This window comes from Euleptes europaea, chromosome 1 (assembly GCF_029931775.1).
Source record: "Euleptes europaea isolate rEulEur1 chromosome 1, rEulEur1.hap1, whole genome shotgun sequence".
NCBI lineage: Eukaryota > Metazoa > Chordata > Lepidosauria > Squamata > Sphaerodactylidae > Euleptes > Euleptes europaea.
Window position 1 is genome coordinate 4894321 of NC_079312.1, and position 18874 is coordinate 4913194.

Sequence of the window (18874 nt, forward strand, 5' to 3'; positions counted from 1 at the left end):
TATTGACAGCCCCCCCCCACCCCCTCCAGGGGGATTGACAGCCCCCCCACCCCCTCCAGGGGGATTGACAGCCCCCCCACCCCCCTCCAGGGGGATTGACAGCCCCCCCACCCCCTCCAGGGGGATTGACAGCCCCCCCACCCCCTCCAGGGGAATGACAAGCCCCCCCCACCCCCTCCAGGGGGATTGACAGCCCCCCCACCCCCTCCAGGGGGATTGACAGCCCCCCCACCCCCTACAGGGGGAATGACAGCCCCCCCACCCCCTCCAGGGGGATTGACAGCCCCCCCACCCCCTCCAGGGGGAAATGACAGCCCCCCACCCCCTCCAGGGGGATTGACAGCCCCCCCACCCCCTCCAGGGGGAATGACAGCCCCCCCACCCCCCTCCAGGGGGAATGACAGCCCCCCCAACCCCCTCCAGGGGGATTGACAGCCCCCCCCACCCCCTCCAAGAGGGAATGACAGCCCCCCCACCCCCTCCAGGGGATTGACAGCCCCCCACCCCCTCCAGGGGGAATGACAGCCCCCCCACCCCCTCCAGGGGAAATGACAGCCCCCCCACCCCCCTCCAGGGGAATGACAGCCCCCCCACCCCCTCCAGGGGGAATGACAGCCCCCCCACCCCCTCCAGGGGGAATGACAGCCCCCCCACCCCCTCCAGGGGGATTGACAGCCCCCCCACCCCCTCCAGGGGGAATGACAGCCCCCCACCCCCCTCCAGGGGATTGACAGCCCCCCCACCCCCTCCAGGGGGAATGACAGCCCCCCCACCCCCCTCCAGGGGGAATGACAGCCCCCCCACCCCCTCCAGGGGGATTGACAGCCCCCCCCCTCCAGGGGGAATGACAGCCCCCCCACCCCCTCCAGGGGGATTGACAGCCCCCCCACCCCCTCCAGGGGGAATGACAGCCCCCCCACCCCCCTCCAGGGGGAATGACAGCCCCCCCACCCCCCTCCAGGGGGATTGACAGCCCCCCCCACCCCCTCCAGGAGGATTGACAGCCCCCCCACCCCCTCCAGGGGGATTGACAGCCCCCCCACCCCCTCCAGGGGGAATGACAGCCCCCCCACCCCCTCCAAGAGGAATGACAGCCCCCCCACCCCCTCCAGGGGGATTGACAGCCCCCCCACCCCCTCCAGGGGGAATGACAGCCCCCCCACCCCCTCCAGGGGAAATGACAGCCCCCCCCACCCCCTCCAGGGGGATTGACAGCCCCCCCACCCCCTCCAGGGGGATTGACAGCCCCCCCACCCCCTCCAGGGGGATTGACAGCCCCCCCCACCCCCTCCAGGGGGATTGACAGCCCCCCCACCCCCCCTCCAGGGGGATTGACAGCCCCCCCACCCCCTCCAGGGGGAATGACAGCCCCCCCACCCCCTCCAGGGGGATTGACAGCCCCCCCCACCCCCCTCCAGGGGGATTGACAGCCCCCCACCCCCTACAGGGGGAATGACAGCCCCCCCACCCCCCTCCAGGGGGATTGACAGCCCCCCCACCCCCTCCAGGGGGAATGACAGCCCCCCACCCCCTCCAGGGGGATTGACAGCCCCCCACCCCCTCCAGGGGGAATGACAGCCCCCCCACCCCCTCCAGGGGGAATGACAGCCCCCCCACCCCCTCCAGGGGGATTGACAGCCCCCCCCACCCCCTCCAAGAGGAATGACAGCCCCCCCACCCCCTCCAGGGGGATTGACAGCCCCCCACCCCCTCCAGGGGGAATGACAGCCCCCCCACCCCCTCCAGGGGAAATGACAGCCCCCCACTCCCCCTCCAGGGGGAATGACAGCCCCCCACCCCCTCCAGGGGGAATGACAGCCCCCCCACCCCCTCCAGGGGGATTGACAGCCCCCCCACCCCCTCCAGGGGGAATGACAGCCCCCCCACCCCCCCTCCAGGGGATTGAACAGCCCCCCCACCCCCTCCAGGGGGAATGACAGCCCCCCCACCCCCTCCAGGGGGATTGACAGCCCCCCCACCCCCTCCAGGGGGAATGACAGCCCCCCCACCCCCTCCAGGGGGATTGACAGCCCCCCACCCCCTCCAGGGGGAATGACAGCCCCCCCACCCCCCTCCAGGGGGAATGACAGCCCCCCCACCCCCTCCAGGGGGATTGACAGCCCCCCCACCCCCTCCAGGGGGAATGACAACCCCCCCACCACCCCCTCCAGGGGGATTGACAGCCCCCCCACCCCCTCCAGGGGGATTGACAGCCCCCCACCCCCCTCCAGGGGGATTGACAGCCCCCCCACCCCCTCCAGGGGGAATGACAGCCCCCCCCACCCCCTCCAGGGGGATTGACAGCCCCCCACCCCCTCCAGGGGGATTGACAGCCCCCCCACCCCCTCCAGGGGGATTGACAGCCCCCCCACCCCCCTCCAGGGGGAATGACAGCCCCCCCCACCCCCCTCCAGGGGATTGACAGCCCCCCCACCCCCTCCAGGGGGATTGACAGCCCCCCCACCCCCTCCAGGGGAATGACAGCCCCCCCACCCCCTCCAGGGGGAATGACAGCCCCCCACCCCCCTCCATGGGGATTGACAGCCCCCCCCACCCCCTCCAGGGGGAATGACAGCCCCCCCACCCCCTCCAGGGGGAATGACCGCCCCCCACCCCCCTCCAAGGGGGATTGACAGCCCCCCCACCCCCTCCAGGGGGAATGACAGCCCCCCCACCCCCCTCCAGGGGGAATGACAGCCCCCCACCCCCTCCAGGGGGAATGACAGCCCCCCCACCCCCCTCCAGGGGGATTGACAGCCCCTGAAACTTGATCCATCAGCCCCCTCCCCAGTCTAAAAAGGGCCAGAAGGTCCCTTTCCTTATTCACCTCTCCTGTGGGAGGGTCTTCGTTTCTCGACTCTTCTTTCTTTGGCGACTTCTTTGTTTTGCACAAAGAGGCTCTTTCTGGCCCAGGAAGGGGGGGTGTGAGAAAGGGGGGGGAAGGGGGGCTCTTCCCCCAGTTCACTGTCCCCCCCCTTTTTCCCCCTCTATGCTTTGGGTCTTGCATAGCAGAGCCTGGCCCTGCATTCCTCCCCCTCCCCCAAAGCCCCTTTCAGCTCACCAGATCCCTCCCAGCCATTCCTGCAGCACCCTGGAAAACGAGGACAAGTGGTCTGGGGCTGGAATGATAGTCCCCCCCCCCCCAGGTGGATTGACAGCCCCTGGGACGAGGACAAGTGGTCTGGGGCTGGAATGACAGTCGTCCCCCCAGGTGGATTGACAGCCCCTGGGACGAGGACAAGTGGTCTGGGGCTGGAATGACAGCCCCCCCCCCCCAGGTGGATTGACAGCCCCTGGGACTAGCACAAGTGTTCAGGATTCTTATATGTATCTTTCATGGTATAAACCGGTGGGGTGGAAATCCATTAATTTCTTTCTGTTCCTTTTAAGGTCATATGTGGTACAATAATTGGTGGATGAAAGTACTACAGATGAAAGAACAATAACTTTTATGAATCTATCATTTTTTTTTAAAGTCATCAAGGTGGCTTGGTATAGAGGCAGGGGTGGGGAACCTTTTTTTCTGCCAAGGGGCATTTGGATATTTATAACATCATTCGCAAGCCATACAAAATCATAAACTTAAAAATTAGCCTGCTATATTTGGGTCAAACATTGAGCCAAGGGGCACGACCGGAGATGGCTCCAAGTGTCTGCCGTGTAGAGCGACTCGCTTTTGAGCTCTGCTGTCCCCAGCTGGGTCCAAAAGATTCAGGCAGGGCAGCAAACACAAGACGGAGTTAGTGACAAGCCGCTTGGGGCTTGTAGGCAAAGGAGCTCGGTCCAGTAACGCCCCACGGGTGGGGGCAGATCTCCAGTCTTAAATCCTTCTGAGCTAGAGATCTGCCAGGACCCACGAAGGGCCAGACCAAATGATTTCACAGGCCTTATACGGCCCTTGGGCCTGACGTTCCCCACCCCTGGTATAAGGTAAAGGTAAAGGTCCCCTGTGCAAGCACTGGGTCATTCCTGACCCATGGGGTGACGTCACATCCCGACGTTTCCAAGGCAGACTTTGTTTACGGGGTGGTTTGCCAGTGCCTTCTCCAGTCATCTTCCCTTTACCCCCAGCAAGCTGGGTACTCATTTCACCTACCTCAGAAGGATGGAAGGCTGAGTCAACCTTGAGTCGGCTACCTGAAACCGACGTCCATCAGGATCGAACTCAGGTTGTGAGCAGAGCTTTTGACTGCAATACTGCAGCTTAACACGCTGCGCCACGGGGCTCCTGGCTTGGTATAAGCAGAAGAAATGCAACAATTGATTAAATCAAATATTTTTAAACAAATATAAACCATATTGTTATTACACGACTCACTTCTCATTTCCCCCAGTAATGCTCCTTGCCTTTATGTTTAGTTTCTGCCTTATTCCAGGTGCACCAAAAGCAGCCTCCCTGGCCAAGAGAAAGTGGTCCCGGAAGGAAAGCCCATTTGCTGCTATGCCTGTTCTCTATGTGCAGCAGGGACCATCTCCACTCAGGAAGGTGGGCGATTGTAGAAATGGACGTCCATTTGGTTATGGAGCAAAGAATCAGTCCAGTGTTTTCTGACTGTTGTTTTAGACATTTGTAGAAATCATTTTTTTTTTTCAATTTTAAAAGGAAAGACTTCATGAGCAGGTACTATGGGTAAACAGTGGTTATCAGTACAGTGTTCTTCACAGAACTAACCACCATGTTGGCAGTAAACTTGCCTCATAAGTGATCTCCCCGATATGGTACTGAAGAAAAGTCCTGTCACGCACATCATGACAGACACTAGTCGTGAATCATGAAGGCCCACACAGACCAGCATACTGAGGGCCACTGCTAATTTTCGTAGCTTTATTTTTGTTATTGAACTCAGCCTGCTTCCCAGTTGATTAATGTTAATCTGTCCTTCCTCCTTTGTATGCAACAGCTAGTCTTACACAACCTTGTGAGTTGGGTGGAGGGGCAATTGGGGAAAATCCACCTCTCGTTTCTTTTTAAACTTAGAACATTTTTATGCTGGCTTATTACCCCATTAGGATCCCCAAGGAGACAAACATGAGAACAATGAAACATTTCTAGGGAGCCCATTCACCGGAGAACTGGAAAGGGCAGGATGTCAATTCTATTTCAATCAATCTGTCCACTTGACCATGACCACTGAGACGGTGTTTTAACCTCTCCATTGGGGAGTGTGTGTGTGTGTGTTAAGTGCCGTCAAGTCGCTTCCGACTCATGGCGACCCTGTGAATGAAATTCCTCCAAAATGTCCTATCTTTGACAGCCCCACTAAGATCCTGCAAACTGAAGGCTGTGGCTTCCTTTATTGAGTCAATCCATCTCTTGTTGGGTCTTCCTCTTTTCCTTCTGCCCTCAACTTTTCCTAGCATGACTGTCTTTTCCAGTGACTCTTGTCGTCTCATGATGTGACCAAAATACGACAGCCTCAGTTTAGTCATTTTATCTTCTAGGGTCAGTTCAGGCTTGATTTGATCTATAACCCACTGATTTGTTTTTTTGGCAGTCCACGGAATCCATAACACTCTCCTCCAACACCACATTTGTGTGTGTCAGGGAAGCTGAGAGCAATACCGTAAGGGGTCTAGACTCTATCAAGAGACTAAACTCCTAGCAGAGTCACTCAAGACGGAATGGTCACAGCTGAGACACCAGACAAAGATGCATCCACCCCCTTAAGGGATCAAAGGCCACATCCGCAGAAGAGAACAGGCAGTTCCAATGGGGATGGGGGCAGAGGAATCCCTGAAGGTTAGCTACTAGGCAGCAGCAGTAGTGAAAGGTGGCACTGGGGGAGGATCTTTCGTAGACAACGGCAGTGCCACTATGGCTAACCCTGGTTAGTACTGCGCAGAAGAAGGCACTGGTAAACCACTTCTGACCAACCTTTACCTTGAAAACCCTATGATGAGACAATCCATTGGGGAGGCATCCCCTTTAAAGCAGACAAACGTAAGAGTCCCTTTGACTCTTCAAACCACTAGAGAATAGACCAACTGGGATAATACTGTTACCCAAATTAGATAGTCGCCCCTTTTTGGTTGGGGAATTAGCTGGGGAGAGTATATTTTTAGAGTGGCAGGGGTAACCGAGATCTTTTACCCTTTGTATACAGAGGTCAATCCCAGTGAGAAACTCATAAAAAAGAGGAGGTTTGTTTTAAGATTAATTGGTTTTTATTGTAAAAATGACTTTTAAACACACACACAGCAAAACACACAAATCCCGATAACACTCAAGAACTAAGAAATAAAAGGTAGGAGGGGGTGGGCATAAGGCTATGAGGTTCCGAGGGGAAAGTATATAGCTACCAGTCAGAAGCACGAGGTCCAAAATGGCAGCTGCAAGCAGGGAACAAGAAGAGGACCCAAAAACAAGCAAGCGGGCATGCACACGGCCAGTGTGAGAGGGCAGATATTTATACTCAAAAGAGGAGTTGGAGAAATGGTTCACTACACCTGGCAATGTCTGGTCATAGCCTGCCATTGCCAGTGGACAAAAGGTCTGATTGCTCTTGATGAGGTTAGGAGTTTTTGTAAAGAAGAACAGGAGCTAGAGATTGCTTTTTTAGATGTATACCTCATTTTCTAGTCTGTATCTTGCTCAGTGTAATAAAGGTACTTTCTGACTTAGTGCCTGTCTCTGTTCCACCTTTACTGTGTCAAAAGTAGTCGTGCATACAGCGTATATCAGATTTAAGGTTTCCCCCTTGTATCCCCAACCGGTGTCCGTGGCTGTACGCCTGTAGGGGAGGCTCTTGCATGACGTACCTGGCACAAGGGCAGGATGCTCAAACATCTACTACTTCTGCTCATTTCCCACTAGACCCTCTCCACTGTCTTCATTGGCCAACCCTGTGGCTGGATGTACACTCAAGATGGCTTTCGAGGGCCTGCTGCTTCTCACTCAACTCACTCCATAGCTCAATGTGTTCAGAAAGTTTGTAGGGCTCTGCCCCTTCCTATTCAGCAGGCTCACCCCAAAGGCACCATTTTACCATCTTGTTTCCCATCAGGATTAGCATTTGCAAAATATTTTGCTTCAGAAAAAAAATAACTTGTCTGTAAAATAATTTGGTTGTAATACTTGAATTTGACATGCAGCTTTTGAATGTTAATTAATTCAAACATAATGCCTTTTTGGTATAGAATGTAAGGTAATAGTTCAGTTTCAGAATGTATTCATTTCCATGACAATTACATTCAACCATTTTATATATACATCTATATGGTAACAACAAGTGAGAAATTTACCAATATTAATTAACCAGTTCCAAAACTAATTGGCTATTGTGGTGTAAACACCCAGGGCCAGAGGCCATTTCCCCAACAGGGCATCCAATCTTACATCTCCAGAACAGACAATCCAACAACCAAGAAGGTCAGTGATGTCAGTTGAACTGCTTTCTCCTCAAGTATAAGAGCCAACTCCTGTCATTAATTGTCCAGCTCCAGCCAAGAGGCTCACATCATCTCTTCCACATGCTTCAATCCAGGTTTCAGGCTTCCTTCTGGCACAGGTCCTTCCTAAGGTCCTCTCATCGAAAGCTTCAAACTGTATCACCATTTCTGCTCTGAAGCCTTCAGGTGTCCCACAAAGTGCTCCCTGCTGTAAACCCAGGCACCCATCCTGAATCCCAGCTCTCACTAAGCTTACACTTCCTCTGAGATGCAAGGGCTCCCACCCTGACTGGCTGCTCGCCGCCTCAGCTTCCAGCCTAGGGTTGCCAACCTCCAGGTACTAGCTGGAGATCTTTGCTAAATACTACTCATCTCCAGCCAATAGAGATAAGTTCACCTGGAGAAAATGGCTACTTTGGCAATTGGACTCTTGGCATTGAAGTCCCTCGTGGTTGCCATGATGAACAAAAAGGTGAATGAAACCTTAATGGTCGGCTGCAGAGGTGTGGCAGGGGAGCAATTGAGACAGGCTAACTAAAAATCTATGGCTTGCGCAACTAGAGTGGCAGGAACTCATGTCTATGTGGCCTGGAGTTGGCAACCGCTGGCTTACAGGTGGACCACCAACTGAACATGAGTCAACAGTGTGATATGGCAGCTAAGAAGGCCAATGCAATTCTGGGCTGCATCAATAGGAGTATTGTGTCTAGATCAAAGGAAGTAATACTACCACTGTATTCTGCAGGGTATTGTTCAGACCTCACTTGGAATACTATGTCAAGTTTTAGGCTCCACAATTTAAGAAGGATGTTAACAAGTTGGAGTGTGTCCAGAGAAGGTCAGGAATCCGTGCCCTATGAGGAGAGACTTAGGGAATTGGGTTTGTTTAATTTAGAGAAGAGAAGGTTGAGGGGAGACATAATAGCCATGTTTAAATATTTGAAGGGATGTCATGTTGATGAGGGAACTAGCTTGTTCTCTGTTGCTCCAGAGACAAGGACATGGAGTAATGGATTTAAACTAATAGAAAAGGAAGAACTTTCTGATGGTGAGGGCTGTTCAATGGTGGAATGCGCTGCCTCGGAGGTTGGTGGAGTCCTCGCCTTTGGAGGTCTTTAAGCAGAGGCTGGACGGCCACCTGTCGGGAGTGCTTTGATTGTGGAATCCTGCATGGCGGCCAGTGGGGGGGGGGGTTGGACTGGATTCCCCTTGTGGTCTCTTCCATCCTTGTGTGATTTTGTAGTCATCTTCTGGGCATGTAGTGGGGGTCACTGGGGAAGTGTGGGGGAGGTAGTTGTGAATTTCCTGCATTGTGCAGAGGGTTGGACTAGATGACCCTGGTGGTCCCTTCCAACTCTATGATTCTACCCCTGCAGGCTCGCCTGGTTATGCCCTCAGCCCTGTCACTGTAGTGTTGCCTCCCTTTGGACTGTACACCTGCTCTACACCCTCTTCCCTGGGGTTTGGGTACCCTGGAATTTGCCAGACTTGTTCTGCCTCTTCTCCCTCAGGGTCAGGGTGCCCCAGGCTTTGCCACACAAGCTCCTCCACTCCTACCCAAGGTCAGAGTAGACTGGATTGTGGCTGTTTGAGTGTTCTTCATACATTTGCCTGAATGCAAAGCAAAAGTTTTGTATATGAAAACAGACAATCAGTGTGACAGAAACCCTACAGCTTAGTACTGTTCATGAGTGCCACCTAGAGTGTTTGGGATCTTGGACCCCAGGAGGGCAACATTCAAATGAACCCTTCATTCCACATTGGACCATTCTGGCAGAATTAATCCCATTTAGACAAAGGACAACCCAGTTTGGACCAGACCTCCTATGTGTCATGGAAGTTAAAAGCCATTACATGGTGCTTGATGGAGTTGAGACTATAGTTTATATTACTCTGATTGGTAAGCACAGCCTGTGACATCAGAGATGGAGTTTTAGCATGGGATTTGCTAAAGCAGCTCATCACTAGTAGAAAGGTGGCTTGCTTACAACCTAATCCCTTTACCATCAATATCTGGACATTTGGGACATTTGGGATATTCTCTTGTCTACAGTTTTCAGTCTTCGATGTTCACAGCAGGTTGGGTAGGAATTAATGACCCTTTTAACCACATTCTACTGTTAGAAACTCTGCACAGGCTCTGTGAGTAACGTGTGCTGTTGTTGCTGTGTGATTTTCCCTGTATAGCCCAGCAAACCCCAGAACATGGCAGTGGCGGAGGCTCTTCTCCCAAACTTCCTTTCAATGGTCCCTGTGTGGCTCAAACACAGGGGCCTCAGAGACCTTCATCCAGGCTTGGTCTCGGCCCTCCTTCTTCCTTCCTTTGCTCCCCTTCCACCCTTTACCATCAGAACCCCCTCGCCGTGTTGGACAGGGCCCCCCAGTATTGTGTTCTTCTATTGTTTGGGTGATAGGGTTGCAATTTGCTCTGTTTGTGTGGGTGTGTGCAAACCTTCAGCTCTTTGAGTGTCTTCTGCTTTTCTTGACCTATTTTTCTAAATAGGGGTTTAGATTTTCTGCCTCGTTTATTTATGGGAATGTCCCCATTTCCATAGTGAAGTGTCACTACCAAATTCAAGACCTTGGTATTAGGGATGAGCCAAAAAAAAAGGTAAATTTCGGGTTCAGGTTTATTGAGCCCAATTTTTTTTACATAAACCTGGAATAAGCCAAATACCCATACCGGTAAAGAGGTATTTTGGCTTTATTTCCAGGCTTACCCGAAAATTCAGGCCCATTATACTCTATGGGGATTTTCTCAAAGCTCCTGTGGAAACATTTTTGAAGGTAGAGTCACCAAATTTGCAGCATGGCTGCAAGGGATTCTCCTTAGATGATTACCAAAGGGTGGTGAACTTTGGGACAAGAAGTCCAATTTTATGGGCCTGCAAAGGGGTCAACCCCATCCTCCAGGCATTTGTGAGCCGAGCTGTCCATCAGTTTTCAGGTTCAGAAATTCAGCATTGCTGAGGACTGGTGGAAAGAGCTGATTGGCAGGCTGGCACCTAAGAGTCTGGGGGCTCCATTCATATTTGGGGTGCATAACATGCCCATGCAAATTAGCTTCCAAACTGAGGGAAAAGACTTAAATCAAGAAAAATAAGGCATGGAAAACACATCTTTTGGTGGCAAATGACATCCTGTGAACAGTCCTTTATTGTGGTCATCAAAAATCTGATTTCAAGAGATGGTCACGGTGCAGAGAAACGAAGCCACTGTTTGGGGCAACCTTCAGCTTGAGAACAGGTTTTCCTGGGCGGGGGGGTTATATCGGAGCTAGCCAAAGTCATGACCAAGGTGGCTCTTCTGAAGGAGATTGCTCATCCATGCGGGTGAATCTTCTTCAGAAGGCCAGTAAGGAGATGTAGAAGCGGACGGGGGAGGGGCTGTGACTCAGTGGTAGAGCATCTGCTTGGCATGCAGAAGGTCGCAGGTTCAATCCCTGGCATCTCCAGTTAAAGGAACTAGGCCAGTAGGTGATGTGAAAGACCTTTGGCTGAGATCCTGGAGAGCCGCTGCTGGTCTGAATAGAAAATACTGACTTAGATAGACCAAGGGTCTGATTCAGTATAAGGCAGTTTCATGTGTGTGTTCTTGTGTGTGTTTAGTTGGAGGGAATATCCCTCCAGATGGGAATGGGTGAGCCCCGTCTTTTAAAGTGCGCCGCTTGGTTGGTCAGACCAAGTTGGCTCCAATTACATGATCCCAACTTCAAAAGGGCCCCAACAAGAGGTCCTAACAAAACCAGTAAAAAAAAGATAGAAAAAAGGGAGAAAGCACAGAGCCGTGCATCTGAGCAAAGGCGAATCTCTGAACCCAAAAAACCCGAATATCTCTTCAGCTTTTTTTGAAATCACCTATTCAGCTTCGGGCAGATTCCCAGGTTTTGGCGTTTGGTAAACTTGAAACCCGAATGTTGCCAAAATGGCTAATTTCGGGTATATTTTCAGTTCGGGTATATCGATATGCACAACCCTACTTGGTTTACAAGAGATGGTGGTCCCTACTTTAATTTTATGTGGATACTCATGTGTGGGCTCTTAACAGAGGAGGGGGATGCTCCAGACGCTGGGGGCTATACACCTATAGGCCATTTGGGTAACACAGAGCCCTTATAATACAATATTGCAAATATAGGAAGCCACAGGGTTAGTAAGTGAAGTGGGCAGGCTTTGCTCTATGATACCTGAGGAAGAAGTAATTATTTGAATTGAGTTGCATCCAGGTTATCCACTTAAATGTAGGCACTTCTGTCTCTTGAAGAAAACTAAAGGGCAGGCAGAATTCAACAGAAACAGAGGGTACGTTTTTATAAAATATTGAGTGTGCTGTAGTAAGAAAAGAATGCATTATCATAATGAGTTTAATGAACAGTTTGTGATTAGTTCTGACTTTACATAGTATGTTTTTCTAGGGGGCAATCGGTCACAACTTGTGGAAACTTATGAAAAAGGGTCCCCCTTCACTCAGCAGAATGAAGGTGCTCCAGCAGATAGAGGCTCGAGTTTGGATTCTGGGGAATGTTGTTATTGGCTGGTGTTGCTGTCATGGCAGCCATTGGGAAGGCATTGACCACCTAGCCATTACCAATCTCCCATTGGCATGGCCACAGTTTTAGCCATCCCTGCTGCTGTATTCTGAAGGTCAATCTTCAGTGAAAGTTAGGCCAAAGTCACATACCCTTTCCATGACCTAAGTAACACTATGGAGCCATGTTGGTGAGTACATGCAAACATGTTTTCTCCATCCCTTCCCCTTGTTCACAAACCCAAAAGGAGAGTCAAGGATGTCACAAATTCTCTGATCTGTAATCATTCAAATCATGGTGATTAATTCTTCTGCTTGTCAAAGCTCCAGGGATTTCTCTGAAGTTCATCTTGGAAACCAAGATGATGTAATATCTTGCAACACATCTGAAAACGTGTGTATAGCCTGTTGTCCCAATGAGTTCTGGGTATGAGATGTATTGGGGGGGAGGACTCTGATGTTATGAAGCTTGAGATCATCCTCTTTTAACCAGATTAAACGGAAGCAATACTGCTCAAGTGACTGAAGCCTCAGTCTTCCTAATGGATCCTGAAACTTTTTCTGTCAGTCTTTGAGAGGGGCCACTAGGCAGAGGAAAGGTGAGCAGACCTAGAATGATTCCTACAGCTGCTGCTGCTTCTTACAGCCTGCATGGCGGGGAGTGCCAAATGCTCACTGGTTGTGCCAATGGATGACATAGAATCAGCTAATATCTTCCGACCTGGAGACCACCTCATCGCTGGACTCATCTCTATAGCAAATACTACAGTTGCCTTACGAACCTTCCGGGAGCCTCCCTTTGTCAAAGGGTACAGGTAAGTCAGTCCTTGGTGAACTTCTTAAAGAGTTATGATGGGACAGAGTTTTGGGTTTTTTCTTTTTCACTGTCTGTCTCCTGCATCTACTAAATATTGAGTAAATATTGCTAAGTGTCTTTGGGCAAAAATGCATGGTCAATTTATCCTCCTTTAATCCCTGTTTTAGCCAGGATTGAACGCACATTAAGCGAAACGCATGCGTTCGATCCAGGCTGAATCCTGGCTGAAACAGGGATTAAAGGAGGATAAAGCGACCATACGTTTTCGCCCTTTGAGTGACAATTCTGGAATTATACGACTCACTACCATAGCACTTTAAAAGCCAATGCCAGGTGGTTAATTACCACAAAGTAAATGAATAATCAGCAAAGAGTCTCCAGCAGAGTGACTTAGAATAATAGAATCATAGACTTGGAAGGGACCACCAGGGTCATCTAGTCCAACCTCCTGCACAATGCAGGAAATTCACAACTCTCTCCCCCCCACAACTCTCTCCTCCCCAGTGACCCCTACTCCAAGCCCAGAAGATGGCCAAGATGCCCTCCCTTTCATCATCTGCTTAAGGTCATAGAATCAGCATTGCTGACAGATAGCCATCTAACCTCTTCTTAAAAACCTCCAGGGAAGGAGAGCTTACCACCTCCCAAGGAAGCCTGTTCCACTGAGAAACCGCTCTGTTAGAAAATTCTTCCTAAAGTCTAGACAGAAACTCTTATGGTTTAATTTCAACCCGTTAGTTCTGGTTCAACCTTCTATAGGACAGCCCTTCAAGTACTTGAAGATGGTTATCCTATCTAAATCTTCTCCTCTTCAGGCTAAACATACCCAGCTCCTTCAATATTTCCTTATAGGACTTGGTCTCCAGACCCCTCACCATCTTTGTTGCCCTCCTCTGGACATGTTCCAGCTTGTCTATATCTTTCTTAAATTGCGGTGCCCAAAACTGAACACAGTACTCTACGTGAGATCTAACCTGAGCAGAGTAAAGCAATGCCATCGCATCTCGTGATCTGGACACTATACTTCTGTTGATACAGCCCAAGATCGCATTTGCCTTGTCAGATCTGTCCCTCAAAGATTAGCTGATCTCTCCTTCCCTAATGATGGACAGAGATCTTCTTGATTCAGGAGGATTAAAGCCCAATCCAATGTAGTTTTAAAGGAGAGTAACTCATGCTGGAATCGGGTGGCTTTTGTTTGAGCAAAAGCAACATAAGAAAGGCCTTGCTGGATCAGACCAAGGCCCATCAAGTCCAGCATTCTGTTCACACAGTGGCCAACCAGATGCCTCTAGGAAGCCACAAACAAGACGACTGCAGCAGCACCATCCTGCCTATGTTCAACTGCACCCAAAATAATAGGCATGCTCCTCTGATACTAGTGAGAATAGGCATGCAGCATGACTAGTATCCATTCTAACTAATAGCTATGAATTCCCCTTTGCTCCATGAATATGTCCACTCCCCTCTTAAAGCTCTCCAAGCTGGCAGCCATCACCACATCCTGGGGCAGGGAGTTCCACAATTTAACTATGCGTTGTGTGAAAAAATACTTCCTTTTATATGTTTTGAATCTTTCGCCCTCCAGCTTCAGCAGATGACCCCACATTCTAGTATTATGGGAGAGGGAGAAAAACGTCTCCCTGTCCACTCTCTCCAAACCATGCATAATTTTATAGACCTCTATCATGTCTCCCCTTAGCTGCCTTCTTTCCAAACTAAACAGCACTAAGCGTCTTAACCACTCCCCATAGGACAGTTGCTCTAGTCCCCTAATAATTTTGGTTGCTCTTTTCTGCACCGTCTCAAGCTCTGTAATATCCTTTTATAGGTGTGGTGACCAGAACTGTACACAGTATTCCAAGTGTGGTCTCACCATAGATTTGGACAAGTGCAGTATGATATCAACAGTTTTAGTCTCTATTCCTCGTCTAATTATGTCCAGCATGGAATTTGCCTTTTTTACAGCAGCCGCACACCGGGTTGACATCTTCATTGAGCTATCCACTACCACCCCAAGATCCCTTTCTTGGTCTGTCACTGCCAGCACAGATCCCATCAGTGTATATGTGAAGTTGGGATTTTTTGCTCCAATATGCATCACTTTACACTTACTCACATTGAATCTCATTTGCCATTTTAATGCCCATTCTTCCAGTATGTAGAGATCCTTCTGGGGCTCTTCAGAGTCCGATTTTGTTTTAACCACCCTAAATAATTTGGTATCATCTGCAAACTTGGTTTCTTCACTGTTTAACCCCAACTGCAGGTCATTGATGAACAGGTTGAAAAGCACCGGTCCCAACACAGATCCCTGAGGCACCCCACTGCTCACATCCCGCCATTTTGAGAACTGACCATTGATTCCTACTCTCTGCTTCCTATTTTTCAGCCAGCTCTCAATCCATTGTCCTCTTATCCCATGACTATGAAGTTTGCTTAGCAGTCTTTGATGGGGGACTTTGTCAAAAGCTTTTTGGAAATCCAAATACACAATATCCACAGGCTCATTCCTGTCCACATGCTTATTGACACTTTCAAAAAACTCTAATAGGTTAGTGAGACAGGACCTACCCTTACAGAAGCCAAGTTGGGTTTTGCCCAGCAGACCTTGCCCTTCTATATGCTTGACAATTCTATCTTTAATAATGCTTGCCACTAATTTACCGGGAACAGACGTTAAGCTAACTGGCCTGTAATATCCTGGAGATGTGAAGAATTCATTTAGTTCTTCAGCAATTGCTTTATCCTCCCTTAGAGTTCCTTTACTCCCATTGTTATCCAGTGGTCCAACCGCTTCCCTAGCTGGTTTCCTACTCCTAATCTTTTTTTGCATCTCTAATTATCTGCTTGCATTTCCTTTGTGCACGTTTGTGTTTGTTTCTGTTCGCCTCGTTTGGGCAAACCTTCCAGTTTCTGAAGGAAGACTTTTTTTCTCTAATTGCTTCCTTCACCTTACCCGTTAGCTATGGTGGTGACCTCTTGGACTTATTACTATCTTTCCTGACCTGCGGTATACAAGCTAGCTGAGCCTCTAGTAATGTGGACTTGAGTAACCTCCAAGCCTTTTCCAGGGATTTAGCCCTCCTAACTGTTCCTTTCAACTTCATCTTTACCAGTTTTCTCATTTTAGAGAAGTTCCCTCTTTTAAAGTCAAAACAAGTTACTGCTTGAAAGAACGTCTTTTCAGCTGAAATTTCACAAAGACGTTTTGTACAAGTACCCCAAAATAAAGACACCAGAATAGGATTAACTGCTTTATTTATGCCTTATAGTTTCTGGGCAGGAATATGTTTAGTAATGGAAGCTGCTGGAATCCTAAACAGAAATTTCTAGATTTCCAAATGTACCCCAACATTGGGTTACCACTAGGGTTGCCAGCTTTGAGTTGGGAAATACCTGGAGATTTAAGGGGCGGAGCCTGAGAAGACAGGGTTTGGGAAGGAATTCAATGCCATAGAGTCCAATTACCAAAGCGGCCATTTTCTCCAGGTGAGCTGATCTCTATCAGCTGGAGATCAGTTGTAATAGGGGACCTTACTTACCACCCAAAGGTCTACTGTGTTTTACACTATCCAGGTGCTGAGACTGGTACCACTTTCATTTCTTTGGCTGCCACAAAGTCACAAAAAGCCAAAATGGGAGAAATCACAAACAGCATAACTAGACAATATTACACCATAACTACACGATATTTTATTACAGGGTCCCATTGATGTTCTGGCACCTTCTCTCCTTTTCACTGGGTATTCAAGAGATCAATCAGAATCCCAGGCTCTTGCCAAATAATATCACCTTGGGTTATACTGTCTACGAGAGCGTTATCCTTTCCAGGGTGACCTATAACGCTTTGCTAGGCCAGATCCCATTTGCCCACGAGGCCATTCCAAACTACAAATGTGTCAGACAGAATAATCTGGTGGCTGTTCTTGAAGGGTTCGAATCTGAAATCTCAATCATCATTTCAAGCTTGCTGAGCACCTACAAAATCCCTCAGGTATGAATTGGGGAGGGGGTCAATGTCTCAGAAGAAGGCGTTGATGGGCACTAATATGTTTCATGCACAGATCAACATGAGGAGAGCAGAGAGGGGTTTGAGAGAGGATTTACTTCCTCTGGTTGTTCGTACAGATCACTGTTCACATGAGCTTCATCAGGTTTTTAAACATTATTTGTTTAACTGGGGAGGAGCAGTTATGCAGCATGCAAAAAGGGCACTGTCTTTCTTAGATGAGCATGAATGAATTGGGGAGGAGGACAACCTCTCCAAAGAAGACAATGGTGGATGCCAAAATGTTTCTTGTTCATCATTTGGTTCATAAGATCCCTTTTCACATGAAGTTCACAAGGTTTTTAAACAGTCCTGGTTGAGAGGAGCAGGTACGTAGCACAGCAACTCCCTGCAAAAAGGAACTTGATTTCTCAGACTGTCTGGGAGCACCTTATAATTTAGAAGCTGAAAGTTGTTGGGAAGCTGGCATGGTGAAGTGATTGCCCGGCACATCTGGACATCTCTCTCCACCCATCAGTGAACCAATCACTAGACATGCAGAGACTCATCTGAACAGAAGTTATTTTGTCAAAGAGAAATTTCTATGTAAAGGTGATTTGCATTTTTCCAAAGAAAAATTAGACTTTCCCCCCTAAGTCTTCAAAAAATTATTTGCAGGGGACCTGCCTGATTACCTGGAGGGGGTTACAGATTTTGGGTTCTAATGATCTGGGGTCATCACTAAGGCAAAACCTCTCCTCAATTTCTGATACTGGGAAGTCGGGTCACCACTGAAAGGGACTCCAGAGTGCATCAGGTCTACCTAAGAAAAGTTCTGGGCTTGACATAATCCCTGCTGTTCACAGGTTTCCTTTTGTCATCATGAAGGTGTGCGAGGCATTTTGCTCTTTATTGACATTTGTTTACAGTGAAGAAACCAAAACATGTCCTTTTTTTCATTAGGTCAGTCATGGTTTTCCTTTGGCAGTTCTTAAGGATAAGGCTCGCTTTCCTTTTTTCTACCAAATGGCCCCCACAGAAAAACCCCAGTACCTGGGAATTGTCAAACTGCTCCTGCATTTCCGATGGACATGGGCGGGTCTCTTTGCTCCAGACAATGACGATGGGGAAACGTTCAGGAGCACCATGATGGCTCTCATGCAAAAGAGCGGCATTTGTGTTTCCTTCTCACAGAGCATCACTGAAGTTGGTGTTATAATAAATACTTGGTCAGCAGAAAAACGTACACGCATGTTTTCTTTTCTCAGGCAGGGCCAATTGAATGCAATTGTTTTCTATGGGTACATTCAACAGATATTGGTTCTTGAACTCATCCTACAACACATTCATCATGCCACAAAAGTTGAAGTTGGTATAGTTTGGATCACCACCGGTTTGTTGGACTCCCTCTTGAGCATGGAATGTTCTCAGGTTCCTCCTAAGCTCCCGATTCATGGATCTCTCTCCATCATGAAACAGACAAAGAAAACGATAATGTATCACTATGCACAAGTATGTAACCCACTTATCATGGAGTTTGCAGAGAAAGCATTTGATCCTTTCTATTCAAAGCCTGTTTTTTCTCTGAGAGGCCACTGGAAATACAGAGAGAAAGAGAGGCTGGAGGACAGACCCTGGGAGGTCCTTAAAGAACATCTGCCTACCAGGGCCATCAATGTTTACACCTCTGTCCAGGCAGTGGCACATGCATTACATGCTGCATACTCATCCAGATCAGAGCAGATGATGAGGATGCTTGGAGATGGCCTGGGATATCAGCGAATACAGCCTTGGCAGGTATCCATTTCCCCTGAATAAGAATAATTAAGAATAATAAGCAGCAGTTATTCACTGGAAGGCTTATTGTGGATCTAGACTGAGGTGGTTGTGAAAGAGCATTTCACAAATTTTACACACTATTATTGACTTACATTTCTTTGCCAGAGCTTGTGGTCCCTTGTGTTTAATTCATTGGAGCAGGCCTTGCACTTTTTAAAGGGTTTACTTTTTATAGGTTGCTTGACTTATGTTGTTAACCATGCAGGCATTCTTTCAGACATGGCAGTGCCTTTCCTAACCTGTGGAATGCATTCTATCTGGTCTTCAAATAGAGTGGGTATATTGTATTTACTTTATTTATCTTCTGCCTT